We start from the raw sequence: 20,222 nt of genomic DNA, 5'->3' as shown, positions 1-20,222 counted from the left end.
GTTGGTGCAAAAGTAGTTGCAGTTTTTGCCACTGAACGTAATGACCTATCCTCCTGAAAGGCCAAGTTTAGGGAGACATTTCAAAGATCCAGAGCAACAGATTCTACCCGATAGAATTCATGGATAGTCACACCCTGGGAAACCATGGGGCTACTGCAAGGGTCCCACGAATCCATGTGATTCCAAGAATTCACTATAGACTAAATACTGGGCTGTTTCCAGGTATGCATAGAGGCTGCTGCATTTTATAAAATAAAAATCCATTTTAAAACCATAAATAAATGCACGATGGTTTTAGTTTCATTTATGCTTTATTCTCAATCAACAAATGTTAAAATGTGGCCAGCAATAATAAGTGGGGCTTTGGGGTCGGGGTACTGAAAGTTTTTGCGATCACGAAGGATGCTTCACCTTCTGCATCAGGAAGTGCTGACCTGGATGCGCAGGTGGGGGACAACTCCGCAACCCCCCACCCGAGATGGTTTCCATCCGCCTTTAGGGTACCCTGAGTACCCTCGGCACTCCCCACACCCCCCCACCCGAGATGGTTTGCATCAGCCTTTAGGGTGCCCTGAGTACCCCCTGCTCACTAAGAAGAACCTGGATGTGCAGGTCGTGGGCAGCTCGGCACTCCCCCCACCCGAGATGGTTTCCATCCGCCTTTAGGGTGCCCTGAGTACCCTCTGCTCACTAAGAAGAACCTGGATGTGCAGGTCGTGGGCAGCTCGGCACTCCTCCCACCCGAGATGGTTTCCATCCGCCTTTAGGGTGCCCTGAGTACCCTCTGCTCACTAAGAAGAACCTGGATGTGCAGGTCGTGGGCAGCTCGGCACTCCCCCCACCCGAGATGGTTTCCATCCGCCTTTAGGGTGCCCTGAGTACCCTCTGCTCACTAAGAAGAACCTGGATGTGCAGGTCGTGGGCAGCTCGGCACTCCTCCCACCCGAGATGGTTTCCATCTGCCTTTAGGGTGCCCTGAGTACCCTCTGCTCACTAAGAAGAACCTGGATGTGCAGGTCGTGGGCAGCTCGGCACTCCCCCCACCCGAGATGGTTTCCATCCGCCTTTAGGGTGCCCTGAGTACCCCCTGCTCACTAAGAAGAACCTGGATGTGCAGGTCGTGGGCAGCTCGGCACTCCCCCCACCCGAGATGGTTTCCATCCGCCTTTAGGGTGCCCTGAGTACCCTCTGCTCACTAAGAAGAACCTGGATGTGCAGGTCGTGGGCAGCTCGGCACTCCTCCCACCCGAGATGGTTTCCATCCGCCTTTAGGGTGCCCTGAGTACCCTCTGCTCACTAAGAAGAACCTGGATGTGCAGGTCGTGGGCAGCTCGGCACTCCCCCCACCCGAGATGGTTTCCATCTGCCTTTAGGGTGCCCTGAGTACCCTCTGCTCACTAAGAAGAACCTGGATGTGCAGGTCGTGGGCAGCTCGGCACTCCTCCCACCCGAGATGGTTTCCATCTGCCTTTAGGGTGCCCTGTGTACCCCCTACTCGCTGAGAAGAATCTGGGGTGCAGGTCGTGGGCAGCTCGGCACTCCCCACCCCAAGATGGTTTCCATCCGCCTTTAGGGTACCCTGAGTACCCTCGGCACTCCCCACACCCCCCCACCCGAGATGGTTTGCATCAGCCTTTAGGGTGCCCTGAGTACCCTCTGCTCACTGAGAAGAACCTGGGGTGCAGGTCATGGGCAGCTCGGCGCTCCCCCCACCCGAGATGGTTTCCATATGCCTTTAGGGTGCCCTGAGTACCCTCTGCTCACTGAGAAGAACCCGGGGTGCAGGTCGTGGGCAGCTCAGCACTCCCCCCAGCTGAGATGGTTTCCATCTGCCTTTAGGGTGCCCTGAGTACCCCTTGTTCACTGAGAAGAATCTGGGGTGCAGGTTTCTGTGCTGTTCCTGAAAACAGGAGTCTATGCCTTTATTAGCAGTGGCACTGAGGGAGGCGGCCGATATCCCCTCATGAAAACTAAAGAACTCATCCGGAACGTCTTGCTGCGGAGAAGCCATCCCACCTCTCCTTACAGGCACCCACCAGTAATAAGCCCCCTCTGGAAAATCCTGGCTGTGAATTCCACTTGATGCGTCATGCCTGTGTCTAGCGTGCGTACCATCAAAAAACGTCGGCACATCCAACTCTTGGCCGCTGAGAGCTTACACAATGCAAGAAAAGGAAGGCCTTTCCTGTGAACTCGGTGAGGATTTGTCTACCTATCGTGGCTGTGTTTGACTCCTGCAGACTTAGAGAGCTACGCTGGGGCGGGGGTGAGGTGCTGACAGACCCACTTTGCAAAAGCAGCCCCCACCAAGTGGCTGGATGCTGAAAGGACAGGCGGAAGGAGGGTGAAAGGACGGGCAGAAGGAGGGTCTTCTCTCTAGAGATAGGGCACTGGAATCTCAGAGACAGTCTCTTCACTTATTTACACCTCATTCTAAAAAGACGGGGAAGGAAAAGACCAGACCATGAATAGAGAAGGGAAGAAGGAAAGAGGGAGATGGAGGGGAAAGGCGGAGACAGCAGAGGCGAGGTGAGGGGAAGCATGGGGGTGAGTGAACGCCAGAGAGGGAGGGCAGGAGACAGCAATGCAGCCTCAGGGAGAGCAGGGCCGCCACCCCTCTCCACTCCACTTCCACCTGCAAAGACACCCGGGAGGCCTCAAGGCAGCAGCCACCAGACCCAGGTCTGCCAAGCCCTGTCCACCTCAGAGGGTCTCGGGAATTCTATGATTGTCCAGACAAGGCCTGTCCCAGCAGAGACCCTGGCCAGACCGAGGAGGGGCCTGGAGGGCAGGAACCCCGAGAGGGCCCCACAGCCCCACTCACCAGCATCCCACACCCGCCCCTGGGGTCAGCCCTGCAGCGGCCTCGGGGCTCAGCTGTGAAGCAGGGGTCCCACAGTTCCTGCGGGGGAGCTCTCAGGATTCGTTATTTGCATTTTATTTACACGTATGTGTCTTCTTCAGGTGGCCTCACAGTGTATGACTTACGCCTTTTCCTGCTCTTGTAAAAATGGGTTTAAAATGGGTTTACATGTATTATTCTCAACATATCAACTCCCAGAAAGATCTGGTCTGCTCGGTGGGGAAGGAAAGGGCAGCTTCACCAGACTCCTGATAAGACCCTCAATCATCTGCTTCCAACTCAGCTATTCAGTTACACACATGGATTCTTCTCCAAGTCGCTAGCATGGCTCCAACAGGAATGTGGCTGCCTGGTGCCGAGGTCTCATCCCTCCCGAGCCAGCACCACCAGTGCTCAGGGCCATGGCCGCCCGGCTCCACGCTGCTCCTCTGTCCTCTCAGAGACCCTGTCGCAGTCCCACTGCCCTTGCCTTCTCCAGGCAGACACCGGCGCAGGACTGTCCACCACCCAACAATGGCCTCACCTGCCCACGACGGCCTGGCATCCTGACAGGGCCCTGCGCATCATCCTCACACTGAGAGGTGTTGCCGGGACTCATCCCCTCCATTTGCTGGATAATTCGGCCCCTCAGGCCTGCACAGGTGCGGAGCCTGCCCCCATCTGCCCAGCCAGGCCCTGCCCATGCTCCAGGCCATCTCAAGGCCCTGGACACACTGGTTGTCCCCTCCCACCTCGTGGCATTCTTGGGTCCCAGGTGGACAGAAGAGTGCAGCCTTGCTACACAGACGCTAAGAGACACACAGTCTCCTCGTCCCCCAGGAACCCCCTGGTCCCACATTCTCCATCCCACAGTCAGATGTCATATCAAAGCCTCCAGAGCCTGGGGCCATGCGCTGCCCTTTCCCCTGCCTGAACACTCACCCTTACACACCCTCAGTCAAACCCACTTTCCTCTCAAGGCAGCCCGAGGCCCCAAGTACTGAGCCCTGCGCCCTCCCGGCCAGGCAGCGCCCGGCTCTTCCAGGCACTCACCCCATAGCAAGACCCCAGTGGGCCCCAGGGCTCACCTGCCACATCTCTCAGACCATGACCAGACTCTGCTTCATGGACCTCTACCTCCTGTGCCCAACACCTTCCTGGAAGACAAAAGAAGTGCCGCATGAACACTGAGTGAATCCGAGAGCTGATGGGAGGGCGCCGTGGACCCCGGGCTGACTGCACAGGACACATGAGCAGTACCAGCACCACATTTTCAGAACAGGCGCCCTGCACCAAAACCAGGAGGAGCAACAAGGCCAGAAACGCACACGGTAGGGTCAGGGAGAATCCAAAATACAGGCCGGGCTTTAACATGACATCCAGCATGAACCATCCAGGCCTGTGTGTTCGGAGAAAGGTAGGAAGAAAAGCGCCGCTGGGAAGGGAACCAGCAGTACCTGAGTGAGAGAGCAAAAGCTCCTGCACTCAGGAGTTCAGTTCAGAGGTCTGCCCTCTCCACCTACCTGGGGCCATGCGTTCAAGATCAGAAAAATCACACCAACGAAGTTCTTCCATTTGGAAGCTTTTTCTGACCAACCTCACCTCACTCTGACCACAGCTTACTCCATATCCCATCAGGTGTGTGTGATTGGATGTCATGTTGTGTGCATGTGTGTACATATTCTGTGTGTGCATGTGTGTACATATTCTGTGTGTGCATGTGTGTACATATTATGTGTTTGCATTTGTGTGTATGCACATCATGTGTGCATGTCTGTACATATTGTGTGCATGTGTGTGCATGTGTGTATGCATGTCATGTGTGCATGTGTGTACATATTGTGTGTGCATGTGTGTATGCACATCATGTGTGCATGGGTGTACATATTGTGTATGTGTATCTCATGTGTGCATGTGTGTACATATTGTGTGTGCATGTGTGTATGCACATCATGTTGTTTGCATGTGTGTACATATTGTGTATGTGTATCTCATGTGTGCATGTGTGTACATATTGTGTGTGCATGTGTGTATGCACATCATGTTGTTTGCATGTGTGTACATATTGCGTATGTGTATGTATCTCATGTGTGCATGTGTGTACATATTGTGTGCATGTTTGTGCATGTGTGTATGCATGTCATGTGTGCATGTATGTACATGTTGTGTATGTCATGTTGTGTTCATGTGTTACATATTGTGTGCATGTGTGTGTGCATGTCATGTGTGCATGTCTGTGCATATTGTATGCATGTGTGCATGTGTGTGCATGTCATGTGTGCATGTGTGTGCATATTGTGTGCATGTGTGTGCAGGTGCATATGTGTCCTTGCATTTGTTTGTGTAAGTGTTCTTTCGTTCCCTCACTCAACAGTGGACTCTGCATTGGCACTTCTTGGTGCTTAAAGCCACATGGACCATCTCTTAGCAGAAACTCAAAGAATCAGGTGTGAGCCATCCAGGAGCAGCTCTTCCCAGCTAACCCACATGGTCTCAAATACTAGTTGGTTTTAATCATATATAAATGCAAGCTCTGCACAGCTGAGATTCTGACTCACTTGTTTGGACACAAGGCCAAAAACAATTGGAATTTTAACAAGCACTTGCCCCTCGGTGGTCCCTGGGCCACCTCAGCAGAAGCTGAGCTCACATGTTCTCAGGGATTCGTTCATGTCACAAGTCCTTTTCTACAACTCTTACCAGCATGGAAAGCCACATCTGGCCCCTGCATTCAAGGAGCCAGAGCCCAGTGCAGAGCCAGGCAGAAAAGGAACAAGGCCCTGTGACGGAGCAAAACCTGGGAGCAGACAAGACCCTGCCTCAGCTGCCATGATGCAGGGCGATGCTCCAGGTCGCCCAGGACAGATGTTTGTGCAAAGACGGCCTGGAAGATAAGCGAGTCTGGAGGCTGCCAAACAGCCTCCACAGCCTGGTGGGTGGAGTAGAAGTGGACATGGCTCAGAGGTTTCAACTGCACTTGATTTTGCCCTCTGGGGGAGGGGGAAATATACCACTGTTTAAAAAAAAAAAAAAAAACAGAACAAACAAAAAAACAGACTGGTTGTGGTGACTCAGGCCTGTAATCCCAACACTTTGGGAAGCCGAGGCAGGTAGATCACCTGAGGTCAGGAGTTCAAGATCAGCCTGGCCAACATGGTGAAACCCCATCTCTACTAAAAATACAAAAAATTAGCCGGTGGTGGGCACCTGTAATCCCAGCAACTGGGGAGGCTGAGGCAGGAGAATCATTTAAACCTGGGAGGCAGAGGTTGCAGTGAGCCAAGATCGTGCCACTGCACTCCAACCTGGGCAATGGAGTGAGATTCCACCTAAAAAAAAAAAAAGAAAAACACCAGCTTGAATTCCTTGAACTACTAAGGTGGTAGGCAGCACCAAGACGCTGAGGCTGAAGACACATGTGCGGTTATTTACAAAGAAACTAGACAGGGCCTGAGACCAACTCATACTCACTCAGCCGCCCTCCTCATGTCACCATGTATCCTAGGAGCCAGTGGGGACATTCAGTGCACGCCCTGTGATGCGCTCATTTTGCCGATAAGGATACTGACTCTCAGTGAGGATTCTAACCTTCAGGGTGCCCAGCCAGTCACTAGAGAAGACAGTTAATAACCACTGAATCTTCAGGAGATCCACGGGGCTGCTGCTATTCACAGTCTGCTTCCTGCTGTGCAAAGGACAGACATTTACAGCACGCAATTCTGCTTGGACTGGAACACCCCTGAGGCCTCCCTCCACAGGCACCCTCCTCGCCCTCCTCTGAGCTCCTGGACTTCCCCCAGCCCCACTCTGCATGGACACCCACCTTGCTCAACCCTGTGTAACGTCTTTAGGACTAAATTTTGCAAGAAGTGGCCAGAAGAGGGAAAAGATGGCAGTTGCTGACTGGACAACCCCACTTCCAGAATGCTAACGCGAAGGTTTACAACCCAGGCCAAAGTCTGGAGAATTTTTTCTGAGGAAATTGACTAGCCCAAGGAAAAAGACCTGCAGATTCGGTCAGCTGGGAATTCCACACTGCAACCATTGGCTCCCCTTCCCAGTATCCTAGAACAAAGCCCACAATCCAGCAAGCCCCACCCATGCACACAAAGCCTGTAGTAGGTGCTAACGCTCACAAACGTGGGCGAATTTGCCCATTATCACCAGGCACATGGGGGAAATCTCCAACACAGAGACAAACCCAGCACACGCAAACAAAACAGCAACTCAGAAAGAAACAACGGGAGCATAAGAACATTTTTTAAAGAAATGATAGTTAATTTGCTCAGAAATTAAAGAACAGAACATGGAGCAGTATGCTATGAATAAACGAACATTCCAAAAAAGAAAAAAAAACCTCGAGAATTCAAAGTAGAATAATAAACTCTAAAAATAAAATAATAAGTTTAGACTATAAAGCAGAACAAAACAAAAAGCAAGAAATGAGACTGAAAACATAAGAAAATCAGAGTCTCCATCCAGGAGATTCAACACCCACAAAGCAGAAGCCCCAGGAAGAGAGAAAAGTGAAAAAAGAGAGAGGGAAATTACCAAAGAAACGATGGAAGCCATGTTCACCCTGGGAAGCATGTTGATTCCAGATGGACAGCACCCACCCAGGGCCCACAGGACAAGACGGCCCCTCCAAACCCATCGTGTGAAGGTTCAGAGCTTCAGCTGGGAAGGGGCCAGGATGGGGTGATGGGCGCCTCAGCATGGCTTTGCCTGGTGTGAACCCCCAGCTCCTCCACTCATCCCGTGGGAAGCTTAACTAGTTACACATCTGCTCTGCGTCCCAGGTGCGTGCGTGTTTTCTTAATCAGAAGAAAATGGAGATGATAATATTATTACTTTGTAGAGTTACTCTAATATTAAATTAATACATTTAAAGACTTAGAGCAGTATGACACATAGTATGCATTTAATACGTTTTGTATCATTACCATAAAAAGCATACAGAAAAAATAAAGGTTCTGCACAAAAGAACAGATGTGATGGATGTCTCAAAAGTGATGTTAGAAATTGGAAGATAACAAAACAATCCCTCAAAATTCCAGAAGGAAAATGAAGCTCTATCTAGAGTTGTATCTCTACAGACTAAGTTTTATTCAAGTTTTAAACGGCAAAAACTCAAAACCTTTACCTCCTGTGCACCCTAACTCATGAAGCCCCTGCAAATGTGACCACCAGAAGTAGGGACTAAGCAAGAGAACAGTGGTTGTGGGACGCAAGAAAAGGCCAGCAGAGGAAAGAGGCACACGAGACCCCCGGGGGGAGGCGAGACCAGCCCAGGACAGCGGCGTGACGACCACAGGAGGAGGGCACAGCCCCCGGGAGATGCGCACTGTGAAGAAAGAGAAGCTGGAGGACCAGCTGCGGTGCTTGTATCGCAGGAGACTGGGGCATTTACAGACAACTAATGAATAAATAAAAACCAGTGATTCTAGGAAAGGAAAGTACTGTCTGAGAAAGGAAGTATAAATATGGCACACTACAGGGCTTACCCGTGGAAAAAAATATTTACAATGCTCATATTGGACCCCAATATCCTGACCCCACTGTGAGTGGGGGCCCAGACTCTGAAGCCAGACTGCCTCCGTCCATCTCCATCTGCCACTCACTAGCAGGGCTTTTGTTACCTTCCCTGTGCCTCAGTTTCTCCATCTGTAACCCAGGATAATAATGGTACTTTCCTTATGGGTTCAATGAGAGGATTCCATTAATTAATATATGCAGAGCATTTAGAACAGGATGATTTAGGACACTGCGTAAATGTTCACTGCTTCTATTTTTACTTTTATTTTTTAAAAGATAGTAGCTCTCCTGGAGGAACCTCAGGCTAACACAAACAACAGCGAAATCTTAGAAGAGTCACAGGAAGATGCAGCAGCTGCTCTCCAAGCACAGGGACAGGACACGGAAAATGGCACAAAGGAGTGCCTGTCACTGAGGCAGCAACTGGAACATGGGACGGGAACCACTAGGCAGAGTCGGGGAGCTCAGGGGTTGGGAACTCAGGAGCCAGGTCGTTGAGAGGAAGACTCCGGGGCCAGCAGAAAGACCACTGTGGGCTGTGCATGCAGAGGGAATCACAGAGGCCAGGCTGGACACTGCCGAAGAGGAGGGAAGGGCCCCCAGCACATCTAGTTTTCTTCTGCCAGAGAAGCACAGAGTCCTTGACCCCTCTGTGGCCCTGGCAGCTGCAAGTTTTACCCACAGGCTTGAACCCAAGCTGGGCCTATTTGATTCCCAGGCACTGCGAAAGCTGTGTAGGTGGCTGCTCCGAACACTGAGAAATCAACCATGTTGTGGAACACCTAGGAACTAGCCGCAGCCCTGAACCAGAGTCCTCAAACCCCCTATAACCTCCACAGCCCAACGCCCTCACGGCAGACGTACCTGGGCAGAGCATCTGGTCTCACTGTACCTCGCAAGGACACTGGGACCCTCTGAGCGCAAGTTCCAGTAAACCTTGCTGAACTTTCCTGCTGCCGCTTTTGGGGTGACTCCAGCTGTGGGAGAGTCAGCAAAGGAGACTGGGCAGGGCAGGTGTAGTCTGTTCTCATGCTGCTATGAGGACATACCTAGACTGGGTAATTTATAAAGGAAAGAGGTTTAATGGACTCACAGTCCCACATGGCTCACAATCATGGTGGAAAGCTAAGGAGGCGCAAAGGCACCTCTTACATGGTGGCGGGCAAGAGAGCGTGTGCAGGGGAACTGCCCTTTATAAAACCATCAGATCTTATGACACTTATTCACTATTACAGGAACAGCACGGGAAAGACCCGCCCCCCTGATTCAATTACCTCCCACCAGGTTCCTTCCACAACACATGAGGATTATGGGAGCTATAATTCAAGATGAGATTTGGATGGGGACACAGCCAAACCATATCAGCAGGGGGTGTGGGAGGAGAGAAGTGAAACAGAGCAATGGGAGATAGTGTCACAGAGCCAAAAGGGAAGGACCTGGAAGAAGGGAGGAAAGAATTAGTGGCCCCTCAGGGAAAAGGAAACAGGGACCCAGGATAATAAGGGCTGAAGTCTGCCCACTGTGTTCAGCTTGAAGACCTGGCGGCATACAGTCTCACTGGGTACACTCCTTCCTGACACCCTCTCCAAGGAGCAGCCCACAGGGGCCTTCGCTACACCAGTTCTCTTCACTCCTCGGCACACAGGAGCCTCTAGGCCTTAGCCCTTCAGGCCTGGGTCCCTCCCAGATCTCCCTGTAACTGTGCCCTCTTCCGTCCTGCCTGCAGGACCAGACTCGAGTCCCTCTTTGTGCCTCTGCCGTGTGCACCCAGCGCCATCCACCCAGGAGCATTTGTCACCTCCGATCGCACTGATGGTTCTGGTACCTGCCTCTCTTACCTACCATCAGCTCCACGAGGACAAGGACCATCTAACTATGTTAAATAACAAGTCCTAAACCTCTGGAACAGATCTTGGCACATATAAATATCATTGAATGTTTCAATAAGTGTTCAATAAATATTGAATGAGTGAGTGAATGGGTGAGAGTGTGGGTAAGTCAATAATTGTTAAACAGAGAGCAACGGTAGCCACCCAGGAGCAGCATCCTGAGGAGCTACTGAATCACAACCACTTTTATTTATTCACTTAACGTTCGGTAAGGGCAACTGTGTGGCAGGCATCAGGAGTACAAATATGAACGAGACACAGCCCACAGCCCTGGAGAAGCTTGCACACCAGTGACTTCAGCAGGCCCTCACATAGTGGCATTCATTTCTATAACATTTAGACAACCCGTGGTGCACTGGGCAGAGTCAGGGGTCTCACATCAACTTGGGCAGAATAGCAAGACAAGTACCAGGCGGAGAAGTCATAGGATCCCAACAACACAGTTTTCCCCGAAAGCAACATCGGCAAGGCCTGGCCACGCCCACACCTCTAGCGCAAGTGTGTTTTGCCCTTGCAGGTCCCTGATCCGACATACCATGGGTGGAACCTGCTCTGCGGTGGGGGCGTGAAGGCTCCCAGCTGGGGGAGCCGGCCCTCATCAGCCTTCGTTGATAAGCCCTGAAGAATGTGTTCCTCATTTTTACCTCATTACTGTGCAGTCCTACAACTGCAAAGCTGTTGATATAAACATGAGCTATTTCTCCTTCACTTATAATAACCTCATTCTAGTTTCTTCTTCCTGAAGCAGTTATAGAGTAATGATGTCATGTATTTAAGCCTGATAAACATAATTACTATCAACATTTAATTGATTCTTGATTACAATCAATTATATTTCTGAAACAATCAAGCATCCTACAATTAAAAATAATTGATTCATTAGCACACCCCCTTACTTGACAATTACACAAATGCATTATTTATGTAATTAGACACATTTACAGTTCATTATTCCACATTTTATGCTATTGTTACAAAGCTACTAAACTCTCCAGCTTACTTCTTAATCTTCCTGAGATAGAACATACTGAGATAGAACACTAAGTTTATTCAAATGGATCTAGCTAAAAATTGGAAGTTACCTAATGCAGTACAATTAAGTTATAAATCAAAAGCCTGAATTGCATGTCAATTCTAAAACAACAATTAACTAATTTACCTGCCATATATCCAGGGAAAGCTGTGAGGGCCCATGATAGTGTGGATCTGGGTACACATGTTACCAGATAAGCAGAACAACCACTTCTTCTCTAGGCAAAATCTTCATAACGTGGAGTTGGGTAAAGGCTATTAAAGAGACTACATTAGCCATCAGAGGCGACAGGCTCTGATCTAGGCCAGGGTAGACCTGCGTTTGGGTCCTCTCCACCCCAACCTGCAGGGGCCTCTGATGACTTCCCTCCCCTAAGAGGAAGGTGTCATTCTGTTGAGTGAGCAGCCACCAGCCCTGAAATCCAAGCAAGCTCCCTGTTTCCATCAAAGTCCAGGCAATTCCCTGTTGTCCAAATGCCTGTTTCCCTCTGTCTCTGCCAATAACCCTTCCCCACTGAGTTCTCCTTTCAAAATAGTAGAATTTAGCACATGGATTTTCCTTGTTTTCTTTCTAAATTTTATGGCATGACAATAAGAATTCACCAAAGTACATTAATCCACACAGAGCAAAGCAGCGAGCACAGGAGCCATAAGCAGACCAGATAGTCAGGTGGCTTTCCAGAAGACGGAACGTAGGCGGGATCACAGGACAGGCAGGCTGTGCTGTGGCAGATGATCACTGGCTGCAGGAACCACAGCTGAGCAGTGAGGGTGGCAGCCCCTCTTCCCGCCAGGGCACAGGGCTCCAGCAAGCAGGTTGAGCTGTGGGACCACGAGGCTGAAATCTGGCTGGTTAATTGAAGGAACGTCTCTCCAATCCCAAAACCACTCCTTCCCACCTGCAGTCACTCGCAGCAGTAGGGCCACCCCCAGGATCAAGCCAAAGAGCTACAGAAATAAAACCAAGCACACAGAAAGACAGGAATCTCCCACCAGGGGGTTAGCACCCAGAGACAGAGGCAGAAGATCTGAAAAACTTAAAAACAAAAGATTATGTTGCTGAAGATTTAATTGATTTTCTAGAAGACAGAGCTCAGGAAAAATTCAAAACATAAGGAAAAGATAAAGATAACATATGAGGAAAAATTCACGACAATGAATCAATCCAGAGTATTTTGCAATAAGAGTTGCATAAAAGAGAAAACCAAGACAGGAGCTGATGAAATATTTTTTAAGTAATAAGATAAAATTTTCAGGAGTTGGAAAAAAAGTATGAAACACGAGATTGAGAGAGTCTCCAAAGTGCCTGAAAGGATGAAAAGAAGAGCATCTATTCTTAACATGTTCTTGTGGTGAAATTTCAAGATTTCAAGAATAACACTTTCTTTGCTTGTTTTTTTTTGTTTGTTTGTTTGTTTGTTTTTGAGATGGTGTCTTGCTCTGTTGCCCAGGCTGGAGTGGAGTGGCATGATCTCAGCTCACTGCAACCTCTGCCTCGTGGGTTCAAGCAATTGTCCCACCTCAGCCTCCCGAGTAGCTGGGACTACAGGCATGCACCACCATGCCCAACTAATTTTTGTATTTTTAGTAGAGACAAGGTTTCACCATGTCAGCCAGGCTGGTCTCGAACTCCTGGCCTCAAGCGATCTGCCTGCCTCAGCCTCCCAAAGTGCTGGGATTACAGGCGTGAGCCACTGCACCTGGCCAACGCTTTCATGAATAAATGATTACACAACCACAAATGAAATTCTAGATAACTGTAAAATAAATAAAAATATTAATCTATACAGATCTTCAAGGTGTATTAAATTTAAGAAGCCGTATGCAGCACAGTGGGATGGTGCATCTGTCAATTAACAACAGGTGAAGATCTGTGTGTGAGCATGTGGGTGGCATATTTGCCATAGACACGTAAACACCCTCTGGAAATATACATTAAATAATTAATGATCACGGTTCCTAGGCATGGGATGAGACAGCGCTGAGAAGACGGAGATAAAGACTGAAGGAGACTGCATACTTTTTAGCATATTTTTATTCCTAATTTTTGAACCACTTGGAAATGATTTTCTATTAAAAATTATGTTTAAAAAAAGTTGCAACAATGAAGGTCCATTTCTCCTTCACATGCAGGTTACCTGGGAGCTCCACTTAGTGTCACTTTCATCCTCACTCTGGGACCCAAGCCACTATCTACAGCATGGGCAGATGAATGACAAGGGACAAACAGAGCATGGTGAAGCTCAGGTTGGCTTTTACAGTGTCCACCCAGAAATGACACCTATTAGTTCTGTTCAAACTTTCTTGACCAATTCACAGGGACAAGACTGACTTTAGGGGCAGGGAGATATAATCCTCTCCCAGAAAGGACACTGGAAATGAATGTGTAGTAATACAGCTTACTGCAATGAGTTAACTAACCCAAATACCTGCAAACTTTATGGCCATATAAGAGAAAGAGAAGAAATTAGCACACAGCATTTCTGTAGAAAACACAAGTAATTTTCAGGCAGCATCTGTTTCAAACTCAACAAAACTCAAGAAAATGTGGATATTATTTCTTTAAGACTTAGTAATAAAATTCTTTTTGGGTATGTTTAAAATTCCAAAATAAAATGTTTACCCAGCAAACATTTTTTAATGTGGAAAAATGAAGGAAAAATAAAGATATTCCCAGGTAAAGAAAAATGGAGGTAATTCATTGCTATCAGACATTCCTTACATGAATGAAGTAGAGGAAGTCCTTCAGGCTGATGTAAAAGGACACCAGACAGTAAATGAAATCTGCATGAAGAAATAAAAAAATAGTAAATATAACCACTTTGGTAAAAATTTAAAAGAATGAGTATTTTTCTGTTTGTAACTTTAATCTAGTATGAATGACTACTGAATAAAGTAATAATTATAAAACTATGTTTATGGGCTTATATTTATAAGTATGTAATTTGTATGAAATAATAGCACAATGAAAGGGAGATGGAATGGGGCTATGTAGGAACAAAGGTTCTATTTAGTATTGAAATTAATTGGTATTAATATTAATTAGATAATTATAAGTTAAGATGTTAATTTTAATTACCATATCAACCAATAAGATGACAACTTGAAAAAAATGTTGTAAAAGAAACAAAGATATGTAAATGGTAACTACGAAATATCCACTTAACACAAAAGAAGGCAATAATGGATGAATAGGTAAACAAAAGAGACATAAGATACAGAAAACAGCTAAGTGGCAGATGTAAATCCTAGCTTATGAATAATTACATTAAATGTAAATGGATGAAACAAATGAATTCAAAGGCAAAGATTGACAGAATGAATTTAAAAACATGATCAAACTATATGCTGTCTACAAGAGACACTTTAGATTTAAAGACACAAATAGGTTGAAAGTAAAAAGATAAAAAAAAAAAAAAATACAGTTGTCCCTTGGTATATGTAGGGAATTGGTTCCAGGACCCCACATGTGCCAAAATCTGTGCATACTCAAGTCCAGCAGTTGACCTGGCAGAACCTGCTTATTCAAAAAGTCAGCCCTCCATATACATCAGTTTTGCATTCTGCAAATATTGTATTTTTTATCTGAAATCTTGAAAAAGAACAAAGTTTGATGACTCACTCTTCCCAATTTCAAAACTTAATTCAAAGCTATAGTAATCAATACAGTGAGGTACTGACCTACGTGTAGACATACGGTTCGATGGAATAGAATTAAGAATCCAGAAATAAATCCTTACACCTATGGTCAGTTGATATTCGACAATGGCACCAAGACGGTCCAATGGAAAAAGCATAGTATTTTCAAGCCTGGATATCCACATGCAAAGAATAAATGCATATTCCTACCTTACATCAGGTACAAAAATTAACTCCATGTGGATCATAGATCTAAACGTAAGAGCTAAAACTATAAAATTCCTAGTAGAAAACATAGCAGTAAATCTTTATGACCTTGAATTGGGTAATTGTTTCTTAGATATGATACCAAAAGTATAAGTGACAACAGGAAAAAAGATAGATAAACTGAACTTCATTAAAAACTCTTGTGCTTCAAAGACACTATCAAGAAATTGGTGGTGGCTCATGCCTATAATCCCAGTACTTTGGGAGGCCAAGGCAGGAGGCTTGTTTGAGGGCAAAGTTTGAGAACACTCTGGGCAACATAGTAAAACCCTGTCTCTCAAGAAAAAAAAATTAACCAGGTGTGTTGATGCACACCTGTAGTCTTAGCTACTCAAGAGGCTGAAGCAGGATTGCTTGAGCCCAGGAGTTTGAGACCAGCCTGGGCAATGTAGTGAGACCTTGTCTCTACTAAAAATTAAAAAGAATTAGCCAGGCATGGTAGTGTGTGCCTGTGGTCCTAGCTACTCAGGAGGCTGAGGCAGGAGGATTGCTTGAGCCCAGGAGTTCAAAGTTGCAGTAAACTATAATCACACTGCTTTCACTCCAGCCTGGATGACAGAGTGATGCCCTGACTCTAAAAAGCAAAGTTGAAAAGATTTGCAGATTACATATCTAACAAAGATCTAGTATCCAGAATACATAAGAAATTCTTAACTCAATAGTGAAAAGACAACCAAAAAACTGGGCAAAGGAATTTAATACACATCTGTCCAAAGAAGATATACACAGGGCCAATAAGTATATGAAAAGATGATCAACATATTAGTCATCAAGGAACACAAATCAAAACCACAACGAGACACCTCTTCACATCCAAATAAGATGGCTAAAGTAAAAACTACAGACAATAACAAGCATTGACGAGGACGTGGAGAAATTCAGCTATCATGCATTCCTGGTGGGAATGTAAAATTGTGTATGCATTTTAAAAAACATTTTAGCAGTTTCTCAACATGTAAAACATAGAGTAAACAATAAAATAGCAAAAATCATTTTCCTTTAAGAAATAAGTAACAGCCTGGACTCAATTTTTCTTACACAACTTTAAAGATTAGAAAATAGTGAAGCAACTACTTCAAAGTTAAAAGGAAAGTTTCTGACTCCAAAATTCCATACCCAGCTAAGGTTGCAGAACTGATATCCACATCTTTCCTCAGAAATGTGCTCTAGGCCATCAACAAAAAGATTTTTTTTAATCCTTCAAAGATGGAAAAGTCACGACATAAAAATTTGACAAAGGGAATCAAAATTGTTTACACAAACAACTCTAAATAATTGTTATAAATTATATTCATCTGTCACATGTGATTCTCAAAAATGAAAACATTTCATGTAAAAGACAGCCCAGTGACAGTATAAGAGAAAAAAGATACACAGGAGCTAGAAGGAAAAGTAAAAGAAAATAAGTGTGCCAATCAACTCAATTTATATAAGAAAAATCAGTATGTTTCATTCTTGATGTTGATATTTAAACAATGTGTGTTCTTTTTTTGTCTAAGATAAAAGTCACTGTAATTGAATCAATAAGCAATAAATGAAAAGCCATGCATGGAACTGAAAATGTTGTTGAAGAATTATTTCTCACAAGTTTCCAGCCACAGACATTTTCACAGGCTGGGTTTTCAGACTGTCATGGAACAGATAATTTCCATGCTAGATAAGTGTTTCCAGAGAACACAAAAAGGTGGCATGTTTCCCAATAATTCATTTCCCAAAGCCAGCATGTCCTAGAGACACAAGCAAAGACAGACTAAAAAGGGAACTAGACGCAGATGTCTTTTATGAATACAGATGCAAAAACGATATGTGAAATAAAGAGAAAAAAGGACTATGCTTATGTCAGTAGATGCTAAAAAGACATTTGCTAAAACTTATAATAAACTAGGAAAGAAAAATGCTTCTTTAACATGATTAAAAACACCTACTCAAAGCCAGTAGCCAATACCTACCTAACAATAAATACCTAACAATAAATACCTAACCTAAATCTGGTAGCATTCCCACTGAAACAATGGAAAAGACAAGGCAGCTTACTGTGGCCAGCATGCCCTCAGATCCACAACAAAATAAAAGGAGGGAAAACTCTCTCTCTATATATATATAAAATACACACACTCACATACACACACACATTCACACATAATTTTTGAAAAGGAAGGTGAAATTTTGACATTATTCAAATTTGATATTATTGCCTACCTGAGAAAAAGAAAATAATGTAAAATTATACTAATTTTTTAAAAAATTTTAATAGGAATATAAAAAGCAGTCGTTTTCCTACATATCAGCATTAACAGTTAGAGAAACAATGGGAAAAGAATTCTATTCACAATTTTAAAACTGGGTACCTGGAAATTAATCTTGCAAGAAGTCTGTCAGGCTCAAATAATTAAATCCATAAGCCCAAGAGAGCACCGTAGAAAATATTTGAACAAATGGAGAAATACAGTACATTCCATATCTAAAAAGAAATGCTAAGAATATGTACGTTTTTGTCAAACTAATTTATGAATTTGATGCAACTCAAACTTCCAATAGAATTTTGTAAGCAAAATTGATTATAAATGTTGTCTAGAAGAATGAAAAGCAAAAAAAAAAGCAAGGAAATTTTTTAAAAATACTAACATGGATGCGTATAGGATACTTCAGGCTGAAATAAAGTAGCAATAAGTAAATGGGTGAAGTACTAGCACAAAAATACACACAGTGATCACTAGACTAGAAAAGAGACCCAGAAATATGCCCAATATATACCAGCAGTCAGCCTAGACAGTCATCCCTGGATCCCCACAAGGGATTGGTTTCAGGACTCCCTGCAGGTACCAAAATCTGAGAATGCTCAAGTCCTGATATAAAATGGTGTTGTATTTGGATAAAGCCTACACACATCCTCTCATATACTTCAAGTCATCTCCAGATTACCTGTAATACCTAATACAATGCAAATCCCACGTCAATAGTTGTCATTACAGTGTATCGGTTTTATTTGTGTTCGTTTTTATTGTTGTGCTGTTATTTGTTTCCTGAATATTTTCCATCTGTGGTGATTGAATTGCAGGTGTGGAAGCTGCAGATAGGAAGATCGACCTTAACACTGTTTGGCACTCACATCTGTGGGAGGCAGAGCAGAGACCCAGAGCCCATGTCTTACAGCCAGGCTGTCCAGAGGGAGCCCTGTTTCCATCATCGAGCAGCTGTGTGACCCTGAGCAAGTTCCTTAACTTGGCTTTGCTTTACATTTCTTCGCCAGTCAAATAAAGATAATAATATCTCTCTTACTGGGTGGTTGTGAGGATTATATAAGTTAATAGATGAAAAGCCCTAAAAAGAAGGCCTGCACATATTAAGTTCTATAGAAGAATGTATTAAAGAAACAAATAAGTTGGGTTAGAAAAATTAGTTAATTGGGAGGACAATAAATAGGCTCCACACATGCTCATACTACACACCCTGATGGAATATCAGGTTCAGTTACAAAATAGAATTATTAAATAATAAGTAGCAGATAAAATACATGATCTTGCAGCAGTGAAGTTTTGAATATGACGGGGTGTGGGGAGATTCGGGGATGGTGAAACACAAAGCTCTGGAAAATCAAGAAAAGCAGCACTTCCTAGAGTCAGTTGCCCTTGTAAAACAGCCAAGAGAGTTCAGTTTATGTTTAAGCTAAATATGATAGGGTGTAACATCTATACAAATTAAGGGGAAATTCAACAGGTCTGGGTAAAAATAATTTCTGGAATAAGATAAGGTATTCCTGCATTCTCAGTCTTTAGTCTATGAAAACCGTCAGAAAATAAAAACAGGAAAACTAAAATGCCTCCCAAGAATGTCATCCTTTTTTTTTTTTTAACATTAAAAACATTTTCTAAGGAATAGAGTTTCCTCATTACTGCTGTGAAATCCACATGAATACTAAAGAATGTATGTTTTCTCCAAAAAAGAGTGTGTGCCTGAACATAAGATTACCACACACGCTGCGATGAGCTGGGAACACCATCTCATCTCTGCACAGAGCCGCCGCTTCAAAGACGCAAGAGCTGGGAATCTCAGCAAATCAAATTGCACAACAGGAAGCGCTGTCTCTATCGCACCGTTAGCTTACTGCTATCATCTGTAGGAAATACGAGGCACTAAAATTCTGACACCACATTCCTTGCAGAGCCTTGCAACGGGAAGAAGAAATGGCACGGCATGAACCCAGTCGCTCAAAGGAGTTGGCCAAACCTTGACAATTGATCTAGCGCCACTGCAGTTTATCCCACAAAAGCCTGACCCTAAGTCAAGCGGATCCCCATGCAATCTGAGAGTGCCAGGCAGGCCCCGTTATTCCAGGACCACAAAGGGAGCCCGTGCCCTTGGCGAGGACTCCAGGGCTCTAAAGATGACTGGATAGCAGCAGCTGTCACAAAGCCTGTTCCTAGGCATAACAGAAATTGGAAAAGTTTGTTTCCGGTGCCTCTGCACACTCCCCACCCCACCCTTCAACACCTCCTTCCATCATTCCCCTCCACCCACTTGCGTGCAGCAGTTTTTGCTGTACCTAAAAGGACTTGTTTTGCAAATGAAGACTTGTTGCCAGGAGAAGGACGCTGCCATGACAGGCGCTTTACACACATGTTCTAATCACAGCTATCCTGAAAGACAAACTATGTTCACATCCTCATTTTACAGAGAAAGACACGAAACCTCTACAAGCGAAAAATTTGCCAAAAGGGGCCCTGCCTCAGCCCCCTGGGCCCTGCCGTACTCCAGGAGAGACGGTCAGCGCCCTGGGTCCTGGGCGGCCGTGGAGGGAGGCCACACACCTTCCGAGGCATCCGGTGCTACCACAGACACAGCGCGTTCTCCTCTGCCCCAACCTGCCCCCAGCTTGGGGCTTTTGTACCCTCTCCCCCATCCAATGTGCATATTGTGTTCTCTCCTCGGGAGGACGCTATTGTCTGCTAAGGTCACAGTGACACCCGGTGTGGAGGCAGCGTGGGTGGCTGGTGACTCCTCATGCCACATGCTCAGCA

At 45.6% G+C, this 20,222-nt stretch overlaps 1 long non-coding RNA gene across 1 annotated transcript in view; it reads right to left on the bottom strand.

Moving 5' to 3' along the window:
- Positions 1-20,207, bottom strand: part of LOC134759673 (uncharacterized) — a 234,109-nt gene extending 213,902 nt beyond the window's left edge. The window contains exons 1-3 of the long non-coding RNA XR_010136230.1: positions 20,013-20,207; positions 19,748-19,841; positions 19,481-19,624 (exon numbers count right to left, since the gene is read on the bottom strand). This is a non-coding gene — a long non-coding RNA (uncharacterized LOC134759673). The remainder of the gene's footprint in view (positions 1-19,480; positions 19,625-19,747; positions 19,842-20,012) is intronic.
- Between the last annotated feature and the right edge of the window lie 15 nt (positions 20,208-20,222).

The sequence above is a fragment of the Pongo abelii genome, chromosome 12 (assembly GCF_028885655.2).
Source record: "Pongo abelii isolate AG06213 chromosome 12, NHGRI_mPonAbe1-v2.0_pri, whole genome shotgun sequence".
Lineage (NCBI taxonomy): Eukaryota > Metazoa > Chordata > Mammalia > Primates > Hominidae > Pongo > Pongo abelii.
The sequence above is the reverse complement of the archived record's forward strand: the minus strand, read 5'-3'. Positions and strand labels throughout refer to the sequence as shown.